General features: G+C 45.4%; 1 long non-coding RNA gene across 1 annotated transcript in view; it reads left to right on the plus strand.

The window, feature by feature from the left end:
- Nucleotides 1-361: 361 nt before the first annotated feature.
- The window catches only part of LOC131482735 (uncharacterized), a 56848-nt gene continuing 34694 nt past the window's right edge, over nucleotides 362-22515 (plus strand). The window contains exon 1 of the long non-coding RNA XR_009247254.1: nucleotides 362-399. This is a non-coding gene — a long non-coding RNA (uncharacterized LOC131482735). The remainder of the gene's footprint in view (nucleotides 400-22515) is intronic.

Here is a 22515-nt window from a genome sequence, read left to right on the forward strand (position 1 = left end):
CCTTCACCCAAGCCCCCTGACTGAACACCCCCTAGGCTCCTCCCACCACAAAGTGGTGGTGGCAGGGCAGAACCAAGAACCTAACTCAGTTCCTGAGATTGCCTCATGGTGTACTTACCCTGCAGGAGAAATCTGTCAGGCCTGGGCTGGCCCAGGACTCACTCACCACATGGCAGCAATGGCTGTGGCCAGAGTCCCAAGCATTGAGTCTGACCTGGTTCAGGTGCCCCCATAGCTGCCATGCTGCTGAGGGCTCTCTTCACCCAAGCCCACAGCCAAACACCTAAAGATTCTAACCTGTGCCTGGAATTCGTCCTTTGTGATGTATGAGTCTTTGTGTGCATCTTGGCAACAGTCGCACAAGTCGATCATCATGCCTCCCATGTCGTGCCTCTCATGGTAAGAATACTGCTGCCCCATGTCATGGTTATGGATATTTCACAATGGCTTATCCAATAGCAAAAGAAAACAGAGGGGTGGTTCTGAAAGGCTGGGGATGGGGAGAGAAGAGAGAAGAGAAGAAAGGAGGGTCGGAGGAAAGGGAGGAGGTGGGGAGAATAAGATAGTGAATGAGAGAATGAGGGAGGAAGAAAAAGCGGGAAAGCAGAGGGAAAGAGTGAGGAAGATAATGGAGGATGATGGAATGGGGGAAGGAGGGAGAGCAGGGTGGAGAGGAAAGAAGGAAAGGGTGAAGGAGGAAAGTGTTAAGGAAGGAAGGAGAGGGAAGAAGAGGGAAGCAGGAGAGGAAGAAGCAGGAGGAAGGAGGAAAGAAGGAGACGGGGAGGGCAGAGGAAGGGGAAGAGATGGAGGGAGAGGCTCAGAGTGTGTGCAGTTGCACCGACACTGAAAGGATGCATCTGAGAATCCCAGCACAGCAGGGAGACCCCAGCCCACAGTTACGTGTGCTACAGTAGGGCTCAGTGTGTCCGTGTCCTGCATTGACAACAGAGAACACTACCACTGCCCCAAGAGCCATGGACACTCACAGTGTGGGCGACATGCCAGGTGTGGACTCAAACAGCTCCAGGTGAGAGCAGGGCAGGAAGGCCCGTTGTGGCTTGAGTCAGCAGAGGACAGGGTGGGCCTGACGCTCTGCCTGGTGTTCAGGTGCACAGGACCCCTGTTTGCTCCATGGCCCTCCAAGCCACTTGTGCAAAGCACTAGTGAGCAGTGAGCACAGGTCACCTGAGGGGTCCACTCCAGCCTCAGCTGGGCAGTCTGTGGGGATGGGGCCTTGCCCACCTACGTTCATCATCTATGTTTCTGGGGGAGGGGACATGGCACTTAGTGAATGACTCTTTCTTCCAATTTTGACCATAAAATGGATGCTCCTAAAAGATGTCCACAGTTCCTTTATTGTTCTGAATCCTTCCGGGCATGGATCTGTGGGAATTCAGGCTCTAGATTGACTAGGCAGCTATGTCATCCTTGGGGGTGCTTCTGAGAAGTTATACAGTGACTGCTGAGGGTTATCATGGTTACCCTCAGCAGTGACAAATGATGCACAGTGATCCTGAAGGGATGAGGCTACGAGCCCCGTGCAGGGCAGACATGGTACATGTCCTGCTGACACGTTGGTTTCTTGGATGCTCTAGTGAGAAGGCACAGCAAGAACACAGGTCTTGCTGGTGTTGTGCACCTGCCCCAAGTCCACAGCGCAGTGACAGAGTTGGCAGTCACAGAGGTACCTGGATGGAGTTTGCAGAAGCCATGTGTCACTTGAGTTTGATCGGACATGCCCAATGTGCTGGAACTTTCCTGGTTGATGTTTATGTATTCTGGAAGCTGTTACATGGACAGTCCACCTGGGAGGTTTGGCCAGGTCCAGGCCTTCAGCTTGTCTACATCCTGGGAGTTAGATGGGAGACTGATGGAAAAAGTCACCTGAGGGGGTTGGTGGCCATGGACAGCAGGGGTCTTTGCCAAGTCAGGCTCTGGGACTCGAGTTACCAAGCATTTCCCTGGGAGCCAGTGAAGCTTGAATTTGGGAAGTGTGTCAGAGGCTACCTCTCTGGAAGCCTTTTCTGTGCAGTGATCAAAAGTGGTTATGGCCAGGTATGGCCCTGATGAAGATAAGATTGTCCTGCACCCCACAGCAGGATGGGGGAAGCACGAACCAGACTGAGGCCAGGGTGGTTGTCTTGCTGCGTCCACATGGTGCCCACTGTGGATTATCTTCATGTCCAGCAGCTCCATGCGGGCTCCCAGCATCGATGTGCTTCAAATTCATGTCTGGCCACATCCCCTTCAAGGCAGGACACAGTTCCTCCTCTGACATCTGCGACCTGTCCTCACCTGGCCCCCGCAGACTCTCCCTCTACACATTGAGCCCTGGATTTGCCACAAATCCTGGGCCAGCTCTGGCCCTTGTCTGTGCTTTTGCTCTCTGGGCACCCATGGGCCAGGTTCACCAAGCCAGGGGCTGGGATGCCATCTGGGGTTCCTGTGCTGAATGTCAGGGACCCTAGGATGTGAACCCTGGCCTGCTGCTTCTCAGAGTGAACCTCTTAGGGAGCTGGAATTGAGAGCAGGGCCAGAGCTGGAACCAGGCACCCTGGGTGGCAGGTGCATCCCATGTGGGATCTGAATACCCATTCCTAACTCCTGCACCTCTCTGTCTTGAACTATGTCTGAAAGTTTCCCAGGAATACACTGATTTTCCATTTTTGAATCAAATACTGCATGTTATATGTTACAAAGCCAGTAATAGCACACAGAAATTTTACATCAAGCCTTTTTTCAAAAATCATTCTGGCCTGAAGCATCCAAAAAAGAAAAAAGCAAGTTGTGTATACATGAATTATAATTTGAGGTTAGATTGCAAGTCCACATTAATTACGTAGACATAGATACAAAAAACATTCCTGCTGACTGAATGGTGTATTTGTCTAATCTTGAAAAATCAAAAATTTGGAAATATTTTCTTCAATTTATTTATGTGAGAGACAGGGGATGAGAGAGAGAGAGAGAGAGTGTGTGTGGTGTTTTTTATAGTTACTTGGATCAAGAAGACAGTCTCAGAATAGCTCAGCATTGTGGAAACTTTATCCTAAAAAGGTTTCATTGACTCATGTAGGGCTGATATCATGACTTATTGGGTTCTGCTGCTACCTCTGACATTGGCACCCAATATTGGCACTGGTTCGTATTTTAGGTTTTCCATTTCCAGTCCAGCTCCCTATTGATGTACTTGGGAAACAGAAAAATGTTCCGTGTCCTGGGGCTCTTATTTCTCACATGGGAGACCCAGATGACAGTTCCTGGCTCCTGGTTCCCTCTTGTCCAGCCCTGCTTGCTGTGACCACTTGAACAGTGCATCAATGGACTTCTAGAACAAGTCTCTGCCCTTCTCATATTCCACTTCTGTTTCCATCTATCCTTCTCAGTAACTGGCTTTTCAAAAAAAATCTTAAAAAAATCCAAATGAGTTAATTAATTAATAAAAAAGCATAGGAATTCTTTTTTAAAAAAGATTTATTCATTTTTTATTACAACCAGATATACACAGAGAGGAGAGACAGAGAGGAAGATCTTCCATCCGATGACTCACTCCCCAAGTGAGCCGCAACGGGCCGATGCGCGCCGATCCGATGCCGGGAACCAGGAACCTCTTCCGGGTCTCCCACGCGGGTGCAGTGTCCCAATGCATTGGGCCGTCCTCGACTGCTTTCCCAGGCCACAAGCAGGGAGCTGGATGGGAAGTGGAGCTGCCGGGATTAGAACCGGCACCCATATGGGATGCCGGGGCGTTCAAGGCAAGGACTTTGGCCGCTAGGCCACGCCGCCAGGCCCAGGAATTCTTTTAAATCAAATTTGTCAGTAAAAGCAGCTTGTTTCTAAGGTAACATGGGATTCTAACCAGAGTTAATTGTATAGCTTCCTGCTTGACAAAAACGTTAAGAACATACATTGGAGAAATTTTAGTTCCTTCCAGAAGTGCTGCTGGAAGAAGTAGATTGTCACACTCAGAGGAATGAAACTGGACCCATCCATCTCATGATTTACAAAATTAAACTCAAAATGGATGAAAGAGTCATGTACATCCTGAAACTATAAGAATGTCATGGGCACACAGCCGTAGCTTGTTGGCTAAAGTCCGCGCTTTGCATGTGCCGGGATCCCATATGGGTACCAGTTAGTGTCCTAGTGGCCCTGCATCCCATCCAGCTACCTGCCTGTGGCCTGGGAATGCAGTCGAGGATGGCCCAAGGCTCTGGGACCCTGCACCTGTGTGGGAGACCCGGAAGAGGCTCCTGGCTTCGGATGGACTCAGCTCCAGCAGTTGCGGCTCACTTGGGGAAGATCTTCCTCTCTGTCTCTCCTCCTCTCTGTATGCCCACCTTTCCAATAAAAATAAATAATACATCTTTTAAAAAGCAAATTAAAAAAAGAAAATGAGATTATATTAAAGTAAGATACTCTTAGGTTAGGAGGTGATAGAGAGAGGAAAAAGAGAGAGGGAAAGAGAGAGAGAGAGAGAGTGTGTGACTGAGAGAGATTTAGTTCAGGCAAAGGGTTTTATCAAACAGAGGAGAGTGACAGACTGTTCCCTGGCAGGAGACTGCACAAAACCACTTCCACATGACAGGTGACCAAGCCAGGAAAACGGCGGCCCAGGGAATTCAGCACTGGGCTTTTATACATCTTAGGTGCAGGGGATGAGGAAGGTGGCAGCTCCTCGGTTTGCACTTGTGTGTCCCCTGTAATGAAGGCACTCATCCTGAGTGGTTCCGGCAGGGCATCCCAGATATTCCTGAGATAACATCAGGATGACCCGCTGCAGATTCACTCCTCTCTGCTGCAGGCCAGCATCTTGTCCTGCCAACCTAGCAGAGCACTCTAAGCAACCTAGGAATAGTCAAAACAGTGAGGAGGCAGATCATCTAACGCAAGGAAATATTTTAAAACTACATGTAAGGAAAAGGGTCAATATCAAGGACATGGAAGAAACTCAACAATGCAATAGCAAAAGGCAATAATATAATTTTAGAACTGTTAATACAACCAAATAAACATATCTCAGAAGAAGACTTAAAGACAGCTGGCAGGTATATGAGAAAATGCACAAACCGATAGTCATGAAGGAGAGGAACATCAAAACCACAGCAAACATCATGTCTCTCCACTTAGAATGGCTGTATGCAAAAGACAAGAGGTGAGAGTGCGGCGAGGATGTGGAGAAAGGGAACCTCTACAGACGGCTTTGGAGAATGTGCATCAGTACAGTCCTTATAGAAAATAGTATGAGGAAACAATGATCCAAAGGTTCATCTGGAAGCACAAAAAACCACGAATAGCTAGAACCATCCTGAAGAACAGGAAGTTAGCAGGGGGAATCACAGTTCCGGACCTCTGGACATACTATAGGGCAGTGGTTATCAAAACAGCCTGGTACTGGCACAAAGATAGAGAGGAAGATCAATGGAGCAGAATAGAAACACCAGAAGGAAACCCACACAGATACAGCCAAATAATCTTTGACAAAAAGACAAACGACAATCCAGGCAAATGGGAAGGTCTGTTCAATAAATGCTGTTGGGACAACTGGTTGATAGCCTGCAGAAACAAAAAAATAGATCCACATCTCTCACCATACACTAAGATCAGATCTAAATGGATAACAGATCTAAACCTACATCCAGAAACCTTCAAACTTTTGGAAGAAAATGTTGGAAACACACTGGAACACTTAGGGGTAGGCCCTCACTTCCTAAAAAAGACTCCAAATGCAGTAGAAATCGAGTCCAAAATAAACAATTGGGACCTCATCAAACTAAGAAGCTTCTGTACAGCTAGAGAAACAATCAACAAAGTAAAAAGGCAACCCACAGAATGGGAGAAGATCTTCGCACACGACAAAGGTGATAGAGGGCTGATCTCCAGAATATACAAAGAGCTACAAAACAACCAAAATGTCAAAACAAACAAGCCACTCAAGAAATGGGCACGGGAAATGGGCAAACACTTCACAAAGGAACAAACCCAAATGGCAAATAAACATATGAAAAAATGCTCAAGTTCCCTGGCAATAAGGGAAATCCAAATTAAAACATCAATGAGGTACCACCTAACGCCAGTAAGACTGGCCCACATGAATAAAAGCACCAACAACACTGGTTGGCGAGGTTGCGGGGAAAAGGGAACCCTACTCCACTGCTGGTGGGGCTGCAGGCTGGTACAGCCTCTATGGAAATCAGTATGGAGAATATTCAAACAACTCAAATTAAACATACCGTATGATCCAGCAATAGCACTCCTAGGAATATATCCAGAACACTTGTTTTATGAGAAACCAACATGCACTCCTATGCTCATAGCAGCACAATCAGTAATTGCAAAAACATGGAAGCAACCAAAATGCCCATCAACAGAGGATTGGATAAGAAAGCTATGGTTCATCTACTCCATGGAATACTACTCAGCTATTAAAAAAAACAAAATGCAGTTCTTTGTGGCCAAATGGGCCAAACTGGAAACCATAATGCTAAGGGAAATGAGCCAATCCCCAAAGGTTAAATACCACATGTTTGCCTTAATTTAAGATGATATGATGTTATGTATAACATGTTATGTTTTGAATGTTATATGTTGTGTATAAACTAAAATTGAATTATAGGTGAGGTGGTCACAGAAGGTGACTGGGAACTCGCATTTACTTTTAACATATTGGTTACTCATTACTATGTCAATTAATTCCATAATGATGTAAATTTTTGCTGATGGTATGTTGGAGCTTTCAATTGACTGGGATGATACTCTGCTGGCTCTGTCTTCAGATCAGAGAGGGTATACCTAAGAAGCCGTTGAACTTGACTGGACAATAAGATGCTGGACTCTATGTTTGGTATAAGCTTGCAATGGGGGAATCTCAACTGAACTTGAGCTGTGGTTATGCAACAAGGTGGAGGAATCCACCATGGTGGGAGGGTTTGGGGAGGGGTGGGGAGAACCCAAGTATCTATGTAACTGTGTCACATAATACAATGTAATTACTGAAGTTAAATAATAAAAAAAAAAATGTTAGCATTAAATATTTTAAATTGGATAACACTGATATGTCAATAAACTGACAAATTCTATATAACAAATGCTATAATTATTAATGTAATGATGTATCAGCAAACTCTGTAACTACAATTCATTATATGACTAAGTATAAATTATATATTAATCCTTTATGATATCCCTCATTAATTACCTAAGTTAGATGAAATGCAAATAAAACTGTGTCTTCCTGAAAAAAAAAAAAAAGAAAAAAAAAGAAAATAGCATGAGGGTTCCTCAAATAATGAAAAGCACACTGTATAAACCAGAGATTGACTGATGGGCATACAGCAAAGGAAATATGGTTATATACACCTTGTGTGTACCATTCAAACCTGAAAGGGGATAAAATCTTGTCCTTCGTATCACAATCAATAGAACTGCCACACATTACATTGCATGACATAATCACACACAGAAAGACAAATACCACGTGATCTCACTTACATGTGGAATCTGTGAAAAGCTGCACCTCCTAGAAGCTGACAGTAGAGTGGTGACTACTAGAGGTTAGTGCTAATACGGGGAGGTGGGGAGAGGCTTGTCCACAGGTTCAAAGTTACAGCTGGCTAGCAGATAGATCTCCTGCACGGAACAGTGAGTACCATAGTGACAATATATTATACACTCGCAACTTAGGATGGGTATATCAAATGAATCCTAATTACAAGTCAAGAAATGCCTGTATTAGACATGATGAACACTGGACTGAGAAGTACAAGTAGAATCTAGTCTGGATCTATTTTATTGAATTAATGAAACTAATGTATCACAGCTTATGTTTTGTAATTTTTTTTTTATTGTAGTTGATGATGTGATCTGTATGCAGACATTGACCTAGGCATAGATAGCAGTAGCCAAAAATAATTTTTATAGTTTAAAAAATAAGATTCTCGGGCCCGGCGCCATGGCCTAGCAGCTGAAGTCCTCACCTTGAATGCCCCGGGATCCCATAAGGGTGCCAGTTCTAATCCCAGCAGCTCCGCTTCCCATCCAGCTCCCTGCTTGTGGCCTGGGAAAGCAGTCGAGGACAGCCCAAAGCCTTGGGACCCTGAACCCGTGTGGGAGACCTGGAGGAAGCTCCTGGCTCCTGGCTTTGGATTGGCGCAGCACCAGCCATTGCAGTCACTTGGGGAGTGAGTCGTCGGATGGAAGATCTTTTCTCTGTCTCTCCTCTCTGTATATATGACTTTGTAATGAAAATAAAATAAATCTATGTAACTGTGTCACATAATACAATGTAATTAATGAAGTTAAATAATAATTAAAAAAAAGAATTTCTAACTAGAGACAGAAAAAAAAAATAAGATTCTCAAAATTATAAAATAAAGACATGTCAATAGTGTTGGTTAACTAATTAATGAGGGAACTAGCAAGGTGTTAAGATCAGTTTATAGCAGATTTTGAGGAAAATCTATACATTGTATTCTGCCATTTGGCCTTTCAGATGGTGGTATTTCAGAAGCACATAATTTATTTGATCTCTTAACTATAGGGCGTTTCATGTCAGGACGAAAAATTACCTTGTGTCTCACGCACATATGATCCAGATGTCATTATTCTGGACTTTAAGGTTTGGAGTGATTCCATGTTGATTTTTTTAAGGGGGGACATTGGGATGGAATGAATATATTTTATGCATGAGGAGTATATGAATTTTGGAGGGCATTGGTGGAATTCTATGGTCTGAAAAATAGCTTTCCCCCAGATTTATTTTTTGAAACCTAGTCGCAAAGATGATGGTGTTAGGATGTGGGGTATTTGGGAATCGATTTGGCCTTTGGAACTTTGGTGTCAAGAATGGGATCAGTACTCTCACGAAAGAGGCCTCAAACAGCTTCCCTGTCCCTTTCGCAGGAAGTTACAGTTTCATGAGCCAGAAAGCAGTCCCTTACCAGACATTATGCGTGTTGGCACACTGACTGGACTCCTCAACCACTTGCAGCTTGGGATCTACTATTTGTCAAGGATCAGTTGAAGATTTATCATGCTATTTGTGGTCCACACAAAATTATCAACTTAAACATTACCTGCTGTGAAGGTTGAATTGCAAATTTCTCCTGCAATTGTATTGGCAGACAATTTCATAGGGTTTATACAGCTGGTTAGCAGTCCAACTTCAAGGCATGCAATTCTGTTGAAAGTTCCTCACCTAAAGTAGCTTGTTTCAACATACTGAACATGCGTAGATGCTGGGAATCTATTAATAATACTTGGTAGCTCTCGCATCAGAGCTAGAAGTGAACGTGACTAATAACATAACACTGGAAAAATGACTTTCCCCCTCTAATGCACTGTGGTTTGAGGCCACCTCTTACTTCGCTGTTATTTTTCCTAACTGCCAACATGCTCCACAAATTTACACCCATTTCTTCCACTATCCAGTGCAGACTTCTTATACTGGGTGAAACGGGGCATGAAAGAGTCTAGACTTGTGCAGGTGCACTACAATGCTGTTGGGCCAGCCTATTATTTCTAGTTCAGATAACGAGTAAGATTTTCTAAAGATTTATTTATTTTTATTGGAAAAGTAGATTTACATAGAAGAAGAAACAAAGAGAAACATTTTCCATCCACTGATTCACTCCTGCAAATGGCTGTAATGGCCGAAGCTGAGCTGACCCAAAGTAAGGAGCCAGGAGCTCCCTTGGGGTCTCCTATGTGGGTGCAGGGTCTCAAAGACATGAGCCATCCTTCACTGCTTTTTTAGGCCATAAGCAGGGAGCTGGATGGGAAGTGGAAAAGCCAGGAAACAAATTGGTGCCCACATGGAATCCTGGTGCCAGCAAAGGGGGGATTAGCTATTGAGCCATCATGCTGGGCCCAGTGTGCAAGAATGGATCCTGTATGTCTTACACAGTGAACATTATGATTATTGTTTCCCTGGCCACTTGTAAATGGTGTGAGAATATCAAAGGAGAAAACAGTACTTGAACCGTTTTTGACATAGTGCCTTAAAGTGGATGCTCTTGTTATTATTTTAAGGATTTATTTATGTATTTGAAAAAACAGAATTACACAGAAGAGCTGCAGATGCAAAAAGGGAGGGAAAGTGAGGGAGGGAGGGAGGAAAGAAGGGAGGGGGATAAGGGGAGAGTGAGAGAGAAAAACCTTGTGTCCACTAGTTCTCTCCTCAAATCCTTCCAATGGTCAGGGCTGGGCTTAGCTGAATCCAGGAACCAGGAACTTCATCTGAGTCTCTCACATGAGTGCAGGAACCCAAGGACTTGGGCCATCTTCCACTGATTTCCCAGGAACCTTAACAGGGAGGTGGATCAGAAGAGGGGCTGGCAGGACTCACATTATGGGATGCTGGCGTCGAAGGCGGTGTCTTCGCCTGTGAAAACAGTTGCAAACCCTTGGCTCTTGCTGGTGAAAACAGTAATCCATTACCTGTACTTGTCTGTGCTTTGATATTTATCATCTTTGAAGTCTCACATTACCATGTCAAGAAACTCGAATGGCCAAGCTGGAGCCTTCAGCTATTTTTCATAATCTGAGGCTGGAGTTAAGGACATTTTCCTCTGAATGAGTTTGGTTGAGTGTCCCCTGCAACACTCAGCCTCAAGGAGGGGGTATTGAACTTCTATATGTTACTTTTCATGTATATTACTGTTCTTGACCAGCTGGCTTGTATCTGTGAGCAGACAGAAGGCACAGAGTAGGACAAAGTGAGCTATTTCTTCTTTTCCTTTTAGCTTATTTCTCTTAATTTTTGGGGGGTTGTAAGCAACAGAAGCAAAAGTTAAACAAAATAATAATTAGTATACTGTAAGAATATGGGATAGTCTTTCTATCTGTAAGGTAAACTTGAAAGCTATGGGGAAAGTCTGAGTCCAGGATCAACACAGTTTTGGCAGGCTTGCAGTACTGGCAGGGCGTTAAGAGTACAAGGGGTGGGGATGGATCCTTTCTTGCAAATACAATACGAGGAAAGTGAAAGTAACGTGTTTAAGCGGAGTTCTCAGCTCTGTGACACGAGGCAGATAATTTCACTTCTCAGTGTTTCTTTCCATCTTGCTAGCCGAGAAACATTAGCAGTTGAGCAAAGTGGAAGAGGGGAGGATGATTATTGAACTTGGAGCGATTTGTTCTGCAAATACAGTATGGGTATCCATTCCTTGGGATCTAGAAGATCGTTGTGATGCTCAGTAACATCCCTGGCTTGGTTTAAAGGCAATTGAAAGAATCTCAGTGCAACGCAGTCTGGCACTTCACAATGCTACCTGCAGAAAATACATGTGGGCGCTGCCCTGGAAACGTACAGGATCATGGCTTCTGTGTTTCCTGTCTACGCTTGTGTCAGATTCCGTTCTCCTCCACTTAAAGTGGCTTGCACATTTCTGAAGAAGTACTAGCAAAACAAGTACTCTTCTGGTGCCCGTTTGTGGTGATGTGAGATAAGTAAGAGTGACACAGGGATCCCAGATGGATGCTGGTTCCAGTTCCGGCTGCTCCACTTGGATCCAGCTCCCTAATTATGGCCTGAGAAAGCAATGGAGAGTTGCTCAAGTCTGGGGCTCCTGCACTCCTGTGGTCGACCTGGAGGAAGCTCCTGGCTCCTGGCATCAGAACAGCTCAGCTCTGACCATTTGGAGAGTGAGCTGGTGGATGGAAGACATCTCTCTGTAGTTACCTTTCAAATAAAAATAAATCAATACAGTGACATGGAGAGCGAGATCTTTCAGACGCTGGCTCAAACCCCCAAATGATCCCAAGAAATAAATGAAATGTTTTTAAAATGTACTATTTTTATTTATAATATTGATTTCTTGATAATCAAATACTTGCACATGACAGACCATTTTTGATTACCACCACCCTATAGTATATCTTGAGAGTGCTTGCCATTCTTCTCTGTGTCTATACCAGTAAGGTGTAGAGATGGAGCTGGACCAGTGGGAGAGTCACTGGCCTTGTGGAGCTGAGTTCTGGCTTCTCCCCCACCGTCTGTCCCTTCTCCATTTCTTTCAGCCAACAGTGAAGATATCCTTGGTCTTAGGATTCATGGCTGCTTTAAGGGATCCAATCAGTCTTGAGCATCTCTCACGGGTATGTGAGCGCAATTGGTAGGTGCTATGTCACTTTTTAAAAAGGATTTATTTATTTTTATTGGAAAGTCAGATATACAGAGAGGAGGAGAGACAGAGAGGAAGATCTTCCATCTGATGATACACTCCCCAAGTGAGTGCAATGGCCGGTGCTGCGCCAATCCGAAGCTATGTCACTTTTAGCAGCACTGTACTTTCAGAACATTTTTAGATAACTGTGAAATTGTATATAATTGAATTTTGGTACAGAGTTAATCTCTAGAAATACTATTGTAATAAAATAAGGGAAATCATTGGGGGGCAAGGGGACCTGGGAAAGGGAGGAAGGGGAAGTCCTAGAGCCTTTGTAAATGTTATCATAAATTTAAAAAAATTGACCCTAACAAAAATATCCTTCCATCCTGTTCAGTTTTCACCAGTTCTTCAAGTACGTTTGTGTTCAGCCCTATCCAGTTTTCATCAGCTCTACATGTGTGTGTGTGTTTGACTATCTCTTTATGGATTGCATCCCTCATTTCATAATATGATGCCAGAAAATGGCACGTAAGAAGATATTTAAGGGAAAGAAAGTAGTAATAATGAGATGTACGCTTCTTAAGTGAATTAGAGAGATGGACACCAGTGTGTCTATCTGAATACTACCTGAATACCAGATTTGTAACGTGACTCAGCAATTCCACTCCTTGAAATGGAAAAGAACTTCAAAAATTCACGTGAAGTGAAATTCAACCAAAAGTATAAGACACATAAATTTTGTCAGCACAAGCTGCACCAAACTCAACACATGTTGAAAATGATATTACCAGCTATGAAGCTCTCTCCTAAACAACTGAGACACATAGGGATTCAGCCATATCCACGTAGCTGAATTTCAATGATTAACTCAAGAAAGTGGGTGGCCATTTAAAGATGTTTTAAGGGGTAGGTGTTTGGCACAGCAGTTAAGATGCTGTGTCCTGTCCCCTTTCAGTGTGTCCCATTCCCAATGCCATCATTCTTCTAAGATGCATGTGGAGGGGCCAGAAGATGATAGCGTCAGTAGCTGGGTCCCTGTCACTCATGTAGAGGACACAGGTCGCACCCAGGCCCGTTGTTTTGGCCTTGCCTTGCTCCAGATGTTATGCACATTTAGGACTGAGCCAGAGATCTGTCTCTGATTCTCTCTTTCTTCCCCTACAACTGCCTTTTAAATTCAATGAACACACATCTTTGTTATTTTTTTTAAAGTTTTTTTTATTGGAAAGGCAGATATACAGTGAGAAGGAGAGAAAGAGAGGGAGATCTTCTGTCTGATGCTTCACTCTCCAAGAGGCCACAATGGCTGGAGCTGAGCCCATCCGAAGCCAGGAGCCAGGAGCTTCCTCCAGGTCTCCCACACGAGTGCAGGGTCCCAAAACTTTGGGCTTTCCTCAGCTGCACTGCCGGCCACAAGCAGGGAGCTGGATGGGAAGTGGGGCCACAGGGATTAGAACCGGCACCCATGTGGGATCCTGGCATGTTCAAGGTGAAGACTTTAACCATTACAGTATCATGCCAGGCCCAGTTGTTAGTTTTTATATAAAAAAAAAATGGTTGCTCACCGATTGTAGTTTCTCTCCAGTTCATGCAAATTGAGCTCTCATCATTCACCAATCACTATTTTTGGTTTCTTACCTACATCCTAGTTTCAGCAGAGGCCTCTGCTCAGTTTAGCTGTGATTCTTTGCATGTGTCAACCATAGCAGTTTCTGGAGGAGTGTTTTTCTCATGGCCTCCATTCTCTGACGGATCAAGAAAGAGTTGTTGATTTTCAGTGTGTTCAGCTTTTTCTTTTGTTACAAGGCTGGGAGTGTTCACCACCACCTATTTGATCCGCAAACTGGAAGTCATTTAGATCTCTCTTTTTTTTTTTTGTAATAATGGAAATTTGACATTGCTTCCCTTGCAGATAAATCTCTCATTATCCTTTCCTGAATGAGAAAGAAGAGACATACTCAGACAGTCTTCACCTTTTTAAAAGCAGGGCACCACAATTCCCTCAGGAACTACTTATCCTAAAGCTGTAGCTGCTGTTGTCACTGAGCAGCTGTGAGGTTGCTTTCCATGTTCTGTCCTGTAAGCTTTGATGTCATGCCCGTCTTCTCTGGAACGACCTCATATGGCAAGTGAGTGATCCAACTGATTCCTTGCTCATAGTTGAGGTGACAAGTGACTTGTCTCACAACAAGGATAAATCTTCCTGTCTCTCTCCTGTGCTCATATGATCCTGGACTATCATTCCTTACATGCAAAACACATCTTTAGCAGTAAAATGTCATTCAGTAAAAGCATTCAGTTTTTCTGCTTAGCAGCCTATATTACCTGTGCCTGAACAAATTTTTCTCACAGATTCTGAGATGCCCTGTTAGGTCGCGTACAAAGGCTGCTTTCTGACACCTGATCTACAGAGCCCAGAGGGGAGAAACAACATAAAGGAATAAGGCTTGAAGACTAAATACTGGGACCTATTTTTGCAATGAAGTCAGAGACCATAAGATGAAGGGCTCACAAAAGGGACAAATGTACATGGGGTTGACCCCACCATCTGGCTAGCTGATGCAGAAGGGGACATAGGGATCATTGGTTGGGGAGGGTAGCTAAGAAGCTAACATAAAAGTTGACATACACAGAGATTGTGAGGTTGTTTATTGAGGTTAAGAGGAAGGGGGCAAATGCAGGCAGGCAGAAGTGTCTATGGGTATGACCCCACTGTAAGATGCTGCTTGCAGGATAGAAGAGATGCCTACAGCAGGTTCTGTGTGGTGAGATCCGAACTCCAGCGTAAAGAAAGGCCAGAGAGGCTGACAAGGAAGACAGGTATCTACTGGCATGACCTAAAAGTAGGATGGGTGAAAATGGAGGGGCCGGGCAGGTACAGAAGAAGCCTGGGAAGGCAGATGCGTCTGTGGTAGATGTTTCATGTGGCATGAAGCCCACAGGTGTCTCTAGGCTGCTCCTCCACTTCCTTCATGTCCTGTGTTGGCATAGCAGCAGTTCCTGCAGTGGGCATGGATAGAGCAAGGAAAGACTGCACCTCGCTGTATTCCTTGAAGATTGCAATGTGATTTTGCTGCACTGGAGCTCTGAAAGCCATTCCCAGTCCAGTTCTTTCCTAGCGATCCCATTATCTGGTGCCAACATATGTTCAGTATAGTAACTGGGTTGCAGAATATCTTGGTCAGTTTTGTCTGATGGAAAGACTTGCAAAGAATCCAGAAATGAATACAGGGTACTCATGGTGATGATTTGGTAGACCAACGGTGCTGCAGAAAGATCCTTTCAGGATGATCTTCCCATCAGCCTAAGAATGTGGGCAGGTGCACAGCCTCAACCCATCAAAGCAGTTCTGCAGGAAGAATGAGTGGGATTTACATAGATTAGCCTTTCTGGTCAACCATAAGCTCTGGGGCTTGTGGCATGCATGAGCATCATGGCTCCAGAGAGGCAGTGATGTGCACTGGAATGCTTCTAGTGATCACTCATCTCAGGGCCTTCATCTTTTGCTGAATTCCTCAAAACATTACTGTATGTCATCATGTCGAAACATGACTTAGGGGGGTGGAGCACAGAATGGTTAAGTATGCAGAGTGTCCTGACTGGGTATACAGAGCATGTGAGTGAGCTGCAGGTGTGCCTATGCCAGGAATGGCACATGTAAAAGATGCCCGAGGGTGGAGATGGATGCACAAATGCCATGAAAGGAAGTAGTGTCAGCATAAGCTACAGGTCTCCCTTGGATCCTTACATCTTGCCTATCTTCTCTTGTATTCGGCAATCCAAAGACCCCTTCACCTCTTGGCCAGTACCCAGAGCCGTTATGCTGCTGTGTAGGACCAGGTTCCTTGCATCGGAGAATTGTTGGGAAGCAGATGCCTGGAGGTCAGAGCCACTCAAAAGAACAATTATCAAACCAACAAAAAAATAGGGCTGAGGTGTGCATACACACTGTGCCCTGCCCAGCAGCAGAAGCAGGCATCCAAGGTGTTAGGGGAAGTCAAGTTCTTTCCTTGTGTGGCCCTAATCCTCCACATTTCAAAGCCTGTGTTGGGAGTCCCTTCTGAATAACAATGATTTGGATCATTTCTATTCTGGCCCCAGATTCAGCTCTGCCACATCTACCTCTCCACACCTCCGAATGGACTGCAGCTCTGCTTGTTTTGACTCTCCTCCAAGTGCCATACGAACCAGCTTCCCTACAGTGATCTTATTGATGCTTCGCTCCAGGCCACCAATTGTATGTTATGAATCTCAGAACACTGTCAGCAAGCCCATCAGCAGACATGACTCCCCAACAAGGGTCATGCCATGAACACCCTTTCTCCCTGGCTTTCAGCTGGCTCCATTCAGAGCCTCTTGTCCACTTCCTAGTGCCCTCCATTGCCCTCCTTTCCAGTGGCAGTTCACCAAGAGCCTTTCCATTCTCAAGGCTTGGGACGTCCCGCCAACCTTGAAATTTCCCAATATCCTTGTAACCACCACTAAATTCATACTGAAAGTCAATGGCTACACCACCAGATAGAGTACATATATTGGGAACCTTGATAACCTTACCCATAGCCTCTGTCCACTCAGTCCTGGCCATCCTGGCACATGCAGGCACTGGGTGTATGTTGCCTGCCATGGGCAGCCAGGTCAGAACCTGTCCTCATTTTCTTGCCATCCCACTCTGTTCCTCCCTGGAACATCCAGTGACTGGCTCTCTGGCTCTATCGTTTTTACAGACACACCTAGAACTGCAAAGTATCCTACAGCACACATTTTACAGCACTGATCAGCAGTTGGACACCTGATTCAAGCCTCCCTAAGGTTGAAAGTTTCAGTAGCAGATTGGAGGGGGACCCTGGAGATCACTTTGTGATGTGTGGAAACCTGTCTGCGCATGTGGGATAGTCATTGGCATTTGCACCAGCGCAGAATCTTGTCTCTACCAAAACACTGTTCTCAGATCTCACTTCATTTTCCCAAGTGTCATAAAAAGGTTTCAAAGGCTGAGACAGGGGAAGATGGGGCTCAGGGGTCAGGATGGGGGAGGAGTGGGCATGGAGGAATTGCTATGTTCCTGGAGGCCAGGCCAACCAATGCATGTTCTGACAGGTGTTGAAACTTTAGGTGTGGTGGGGGAGTTGGCGCGGAGGGGCGTGTGTGATGAAAGCTTTCACTGGAGCTTACTGGTTCATGGAATCTTGAGCAAGTTCTCCACTGTGAATGGCAGCCTGAGGAGGGCCAGAGCTTGTTTGGATGGGCCTGGGGCTGAGCTGTGCTTGTACCTGTGCAGAGGGCACTGGGTCTGCAGCATCCTCAGATACATTTCAGGTAAGGGTTTGCATTGTCCCTCTTGGTCTCCGTGGGGTCTTCTCCCCATTCTCACAGGGGATGCAGATAATAGATCTCACTGCTGGAAGAGGCTGCAAAGATGTGCATCTTGTGTTGCCTGGTGCTTGTGCACTGCTCTCCAACTTCCATCAGCTAGGATGTAGGGCACAGATCCATGCACACTGTGAGGTCATCTAACCCCTGATGCTGTCTTCTGCAACCTCACAGCAGTGACTGGAAAGCTGGCCTGTAACACCTGTTAGGTTTCCCACCTTAAAGCCAGATACATTTTTGATCAGGATACATGGCTGGGTCAGTTTAAACAAAAGCACATAGGCCCCAAGGATTGATGGCATCACAAAGCAGCCACACCTGAACTTTCTTGGGTTTTGCCCTGCTTGGGCCCTTTGGCTGCCGTATGCTACACTGTATTTCCCCATTCACATGTGTCCAAACAAGATTGAAAATTACACATGGAAAGTCACCCAGGGGTGAAAACAGATAGGCCTTCAGCCAGGTGTAAGCAGACTGGAGACTGGCTAGAGAGATTTTACTATTTTACCGGATCCTGTGCCAATGTTCAAATTCATGTGGAATAATAGAATACAGGTCTTTTTTTATTTTTCAGGATTTATTTTTTTTGGAAAGGAAGAACGATAGAGAGAATAGTAGAGTGTGAAAGAGATCTTTCATCTGCTGGTGCACTCTCCAAATAGCCACAATGGCTGGAGCTGGGTGAAACCAACATGAAGTTGCAGGAGGTTCATCTGGTCTCCACATGGGTTGGGGGACCCAAGGCCTTAGATAATCCTCTGGTGTTTTCTCTGGCCATGAACAGGCAGCAGCTAGGATTCCAACTGGCTCCCATATGGGATGCTGGCAAAGCAGATGGCTTTATCGACTGTGTCAGAGCATGGACAGAGCATGGACAAGACCTAAAAGACAGACCTTTGTGCTCTCGCACCCCTCAATAATAGTGAAAGTAAGAACGGGCTTTTATGTTCCCTGGCATGGCCTAATTACTTTTCTACCCCCAAATTAACATTGCTTAACTTTGAAAACTGGATTCCTTGCAGTCAACACTATGCCATCTGGCCAGAGGTGCCCAGACCATCATATAATATGGTTGTCAGAACAGTTTACAAAAAAAAAAAAAAAAAAAAAAAAAAAACCAACAACCTCCAACTTAATTGTAATCTAATTTGCATGCTAAATAACACTCTTTCTATCATCCAACTTTAAAAATTATGCCGTTCCTTTCACAGAAAATCAGAACAAATTGTTCCCCTTTTTTTCCTACTCTCTTGAATCCATGAGCTCAACCCCAGCATACTGAAAACTGATTTTCGGTCTCAGCTTTGGATTTCTCTTTTGCCAGTAAGAAGCTTGGGCACTCATGCTTGGCTTTGATTTCAGCCCTGCGTGAAGCAGGGTATCTCTCCAAAGGAGGAGAATTAGTGACGCTGCCGAAGGGGGTGAGGTAAGAATCCAAAGCATGGACAGAGATGGCAAGCCAGGATTTATTCACGGGGCAGCACACACTGTGACATGAGTGTAGGAAAACTTCATGGGTTGGCTGCTGCCAGCCAGGTCAAGGAGGTTAAGAATGATACCCTAACTGCACGCACCAAATGGAGTAGAGGTAGGAACATATCGTGGTGACTTGCACATGCTGTGGTCAATGAAGGTGCTGTGCCAAGTCCGCAGCCCTGGGTATCTGCTTGTAGGACGGTGGGGTTATTTCAAAGAGTTTGCTGATTGTCTTTCAGCTCATTTGCTCACTAACTCACTGCATAGTCCCCTAGTCCCCATTAATATGTTTTTAGATAGGCTGTGGGCAGTGTCACATTCATCTCAATCTTCCTTCTGTAGTTGGTAATAAAAATGGGATGAGTATTTTTAGCTTCCAAGTCTTTCCGTTCATTCACTTTTTAAAAAAAAAAATAGAATTAGAAAGTGGAATTAGCATCCTCTCCCCCCACCCAGGGTTCCTAACTGCTACTCTGCTCTCCAAATCTCCATGTGGTCACGGTCAGGAGCCAAGAGCCCAGTCCAGGTCACCCATGTTTGAGCCACCACTCCCACCAATAACCCCTTCCAGGTCTTGAACCACCATTTACTGTGTTCCATGCATACACAGGAGGACAACTGGGCCCAAACGAAGGCCCTTGTATTCCAACCAGCATCTCAACTTCTCAAAAGTAGCTACATTAGATGGGCATATTGTTATCCTAAAATAAGGATCCCAGTGTAAGGAAGAAGGAGATATGTGAGGTGCAAGCATCCAGAATCACTCCTATCACTCTGTTGTAGATCCTGTTTCTGCATATGAAAATTTCTCTACAGTGCAGTGTGAATGTGTCCATGGAGCCCTTATGGGAGGTACCATGATGGAAAATTAAAATCTGGTAGTAGATGGACATAAAAAATTTACACAGAAAAGTGTGGGACATGGTGTGCTCAGGGTGGTGACAATGCTGGGCAGCTCCTCAGCTTTGGTGTCCCCGGCCATGGCTGAACTCTGCCAGAACGCTCAAGACCTTTCGGGAGGCCTCCAAGCTGCTGCTCACCTATGCTGATAACATGCTCAGTGCAGCACAACCCCAAGGGGGATCTGACACTGTCACACTCATGCTCAAACCCTCACCTGTGCCCTCACCCTTACCCACACCTGTGTCCAAACCCTTGCCCTAACCCTCACCCACATCATGGGTATCCAGACCCAAACCCACCCACCCTAAATCCAAGGCAGTCAGCTTCCCAATTGCTCAAGTTGCTGCAACTGGACACAGAGACATGCTATGTGAAATTAGTGCCATTGGCAATGTGCAGCAGCTACAGAGGTTGCCTGGGAGCATTCATCTCCTGGGACTTGTTGAAAATGGAGAAGGAGAAGGAGAAGCCTTGAGGAAGAAAAAGTGATCCTCCAAAATAATTTTTTTGAGTTCTGATTTCTTAAAGAATTCCCAAGATCCGCACGCTCTGTGGGCTCCAGGAATCCTTCCTAAGTGTCTTGAGGACTCTCTGGAGGCTTGTCCAGGCAGTACTGCTCTCTGGGTGGGCCTGGTCCGTGAGGGAGCTCCTGAAGCAGTGGAGGAGCCTTTTGGGGCTATGGGGTAGACTCTGTCCAGGTCCTGATGCAGCTGGGCAGAGCTGTGTGATTTTGGCTTTGTGACTGATCAGTCTACTACCATGTACCACTGCTGAGAATTTTCATGATGTTTGAAATAGTTGCACATTTCAACTACAACTTCCTTACACTAAAAATGGATCTGCCTGCTTGGGGCAGACACCATTGAATGGGGAGTTTTAATAGGAGGCAGGTTGTATCATGATCTGCTCCAATCAGCAGTCAGAAGCTGATGGGAACTCAGCAGCTTTATCTGCTGTTCAACAAAGCCACATGAAAACACCCATGTCTCCCCAGTTGTCCCTGTCAACTGCTCAGTACAGGGTTGGCGAGTTCAAAAGACCACACACATTCATTGTATGCCATGTTTTGAGGTGATATGGAAAGGCTACATGGGCGGCGGCTGTCCACCAGCCACCTATCATCTCAACTGGGGTAGATAAGAATGTGTAGATTCTGGATAGGGCTGGAGGATAGAGGACAGAAGTCTCTGGTGTCACAACAAAGCTTCTGTTCAGAAACCCTGCAACGGATTACTTCAGACTGGAGGCTGTGCCAGAGATGCACGCTTCGCTAAGCTCCTCCACAATCCACCTGTAGAACATCTCTATCCCTGCTACAACTTTGGAGTAGAAATATTTCTGAAATGGACTGAGGGAAGCTCTTAGATCAGGAGTCTGGGGCATGATCCAGGGGACTCAGGTGTTCAGAGATCTCTGTTCACAGTGCACAACCACATCACCCATTTTGGATCCATCACGGCTTAGTGTATGACTGAGCAAATATCGAATCCTCCACATTTTAGTGCCCTTGACTCAAGGCCGTCAACCTGCTCTGCCCAGTTCCCATGGGAATGTGGAAACCCCAAGAGGGGCAAACAGATGCGGATTCATGCAAAGACAGAAAGTCCCTTCCCATCCTGTGTGATTCTCCAAGTGCCCTCTGGAGCAGCCAGCACACCTGGCTTACTCTTACACTATGTACGTAGTCAGTGCTGTGACTTCAGGAAGCTCCAGTTACTTTCCTTCAAGGTCTGTGTCCTTGTTTGTATGGAAGCTGCCTAACACATATTGATATTTTCCCCTTATCCCACAGGAGGGATAAAGACAGAAGAGAAAGAAGAGGAACTTAGTTCACTTTCACAAATCAAATTGCTTCTATGTGAGACTGATTCCTCAGCACTGTACCTAGCTGCCTTTCTGTGTGGGCACTCTGAATAGAGCAATCAGCCTGTCAGCAACATGTGCTAGGATTCCCTCTGTACAGTCCGCCACCCAGCTGGGTCCCCTCTGTGCACACCACCACCCAGCCGGATGCCCTCTGTGCACCCCACCACTCAGCCAGATCCACTCTGTGCACCCCACCACCCAGCTGGATCCCCTCTGTATACTCCACTGCCCAGCTAACAGTGACTCAACAACAGAAGCAGGACCTGAGATTACATTACAGACAACTCTACTTGTTCTTCTGACAACAACATTCCAAGAGTTGCCTTTGTTTCAAATTCAATGTATTTCCCAGGAGCATGATTCACAGATAGGAAAAGAAATAGGCACAAAGAAAGTGATCAGCTCAAGCAAACTTAGTGCCAGTGTATAGCAGGGCATTTCCATCAGTAGACCCCAGGAAGAGCCACAAATACCACCCTGCTTGCACTGCCACACAAGACTCTGTGACCACAGAAACTGCTAAATTTTTAGCAAGAGATGCAGTTGGCATACAAGGGCTCAGGCGTTGCAGGGAGAAGGCATGAGCAGAAAGGCGCACACTTCTAGTTGAGGTAGCCACATCCATTTCTTAGCCAAGATGTCATTTAGTTGTTCAAATTCCTAATCAGTGAGACTCTGAGGGCTTGTGGACTCCACTGAACCACACTAGCACCAGCCCCACAGGCCACTGTCATCCAGCTCTGGTCAGTTGAAACTGAAGACTCTTCTGAGCTCAACTGTCACAAAGGCA

Source organism: Ochotona princeps, chromosome 20 (assembly GCF_030435755.1).
Source record: "Ochotona princeps isolate mOchPri1 chromosome 20, mOchPri1.hap1, whole genome shotgun sequence".
NCBI lineage: Eukaryota > Metazoa > Chordata > Mammalia > Lagomorpha > Ochotonidae > Ochotona > Ochotona princeps.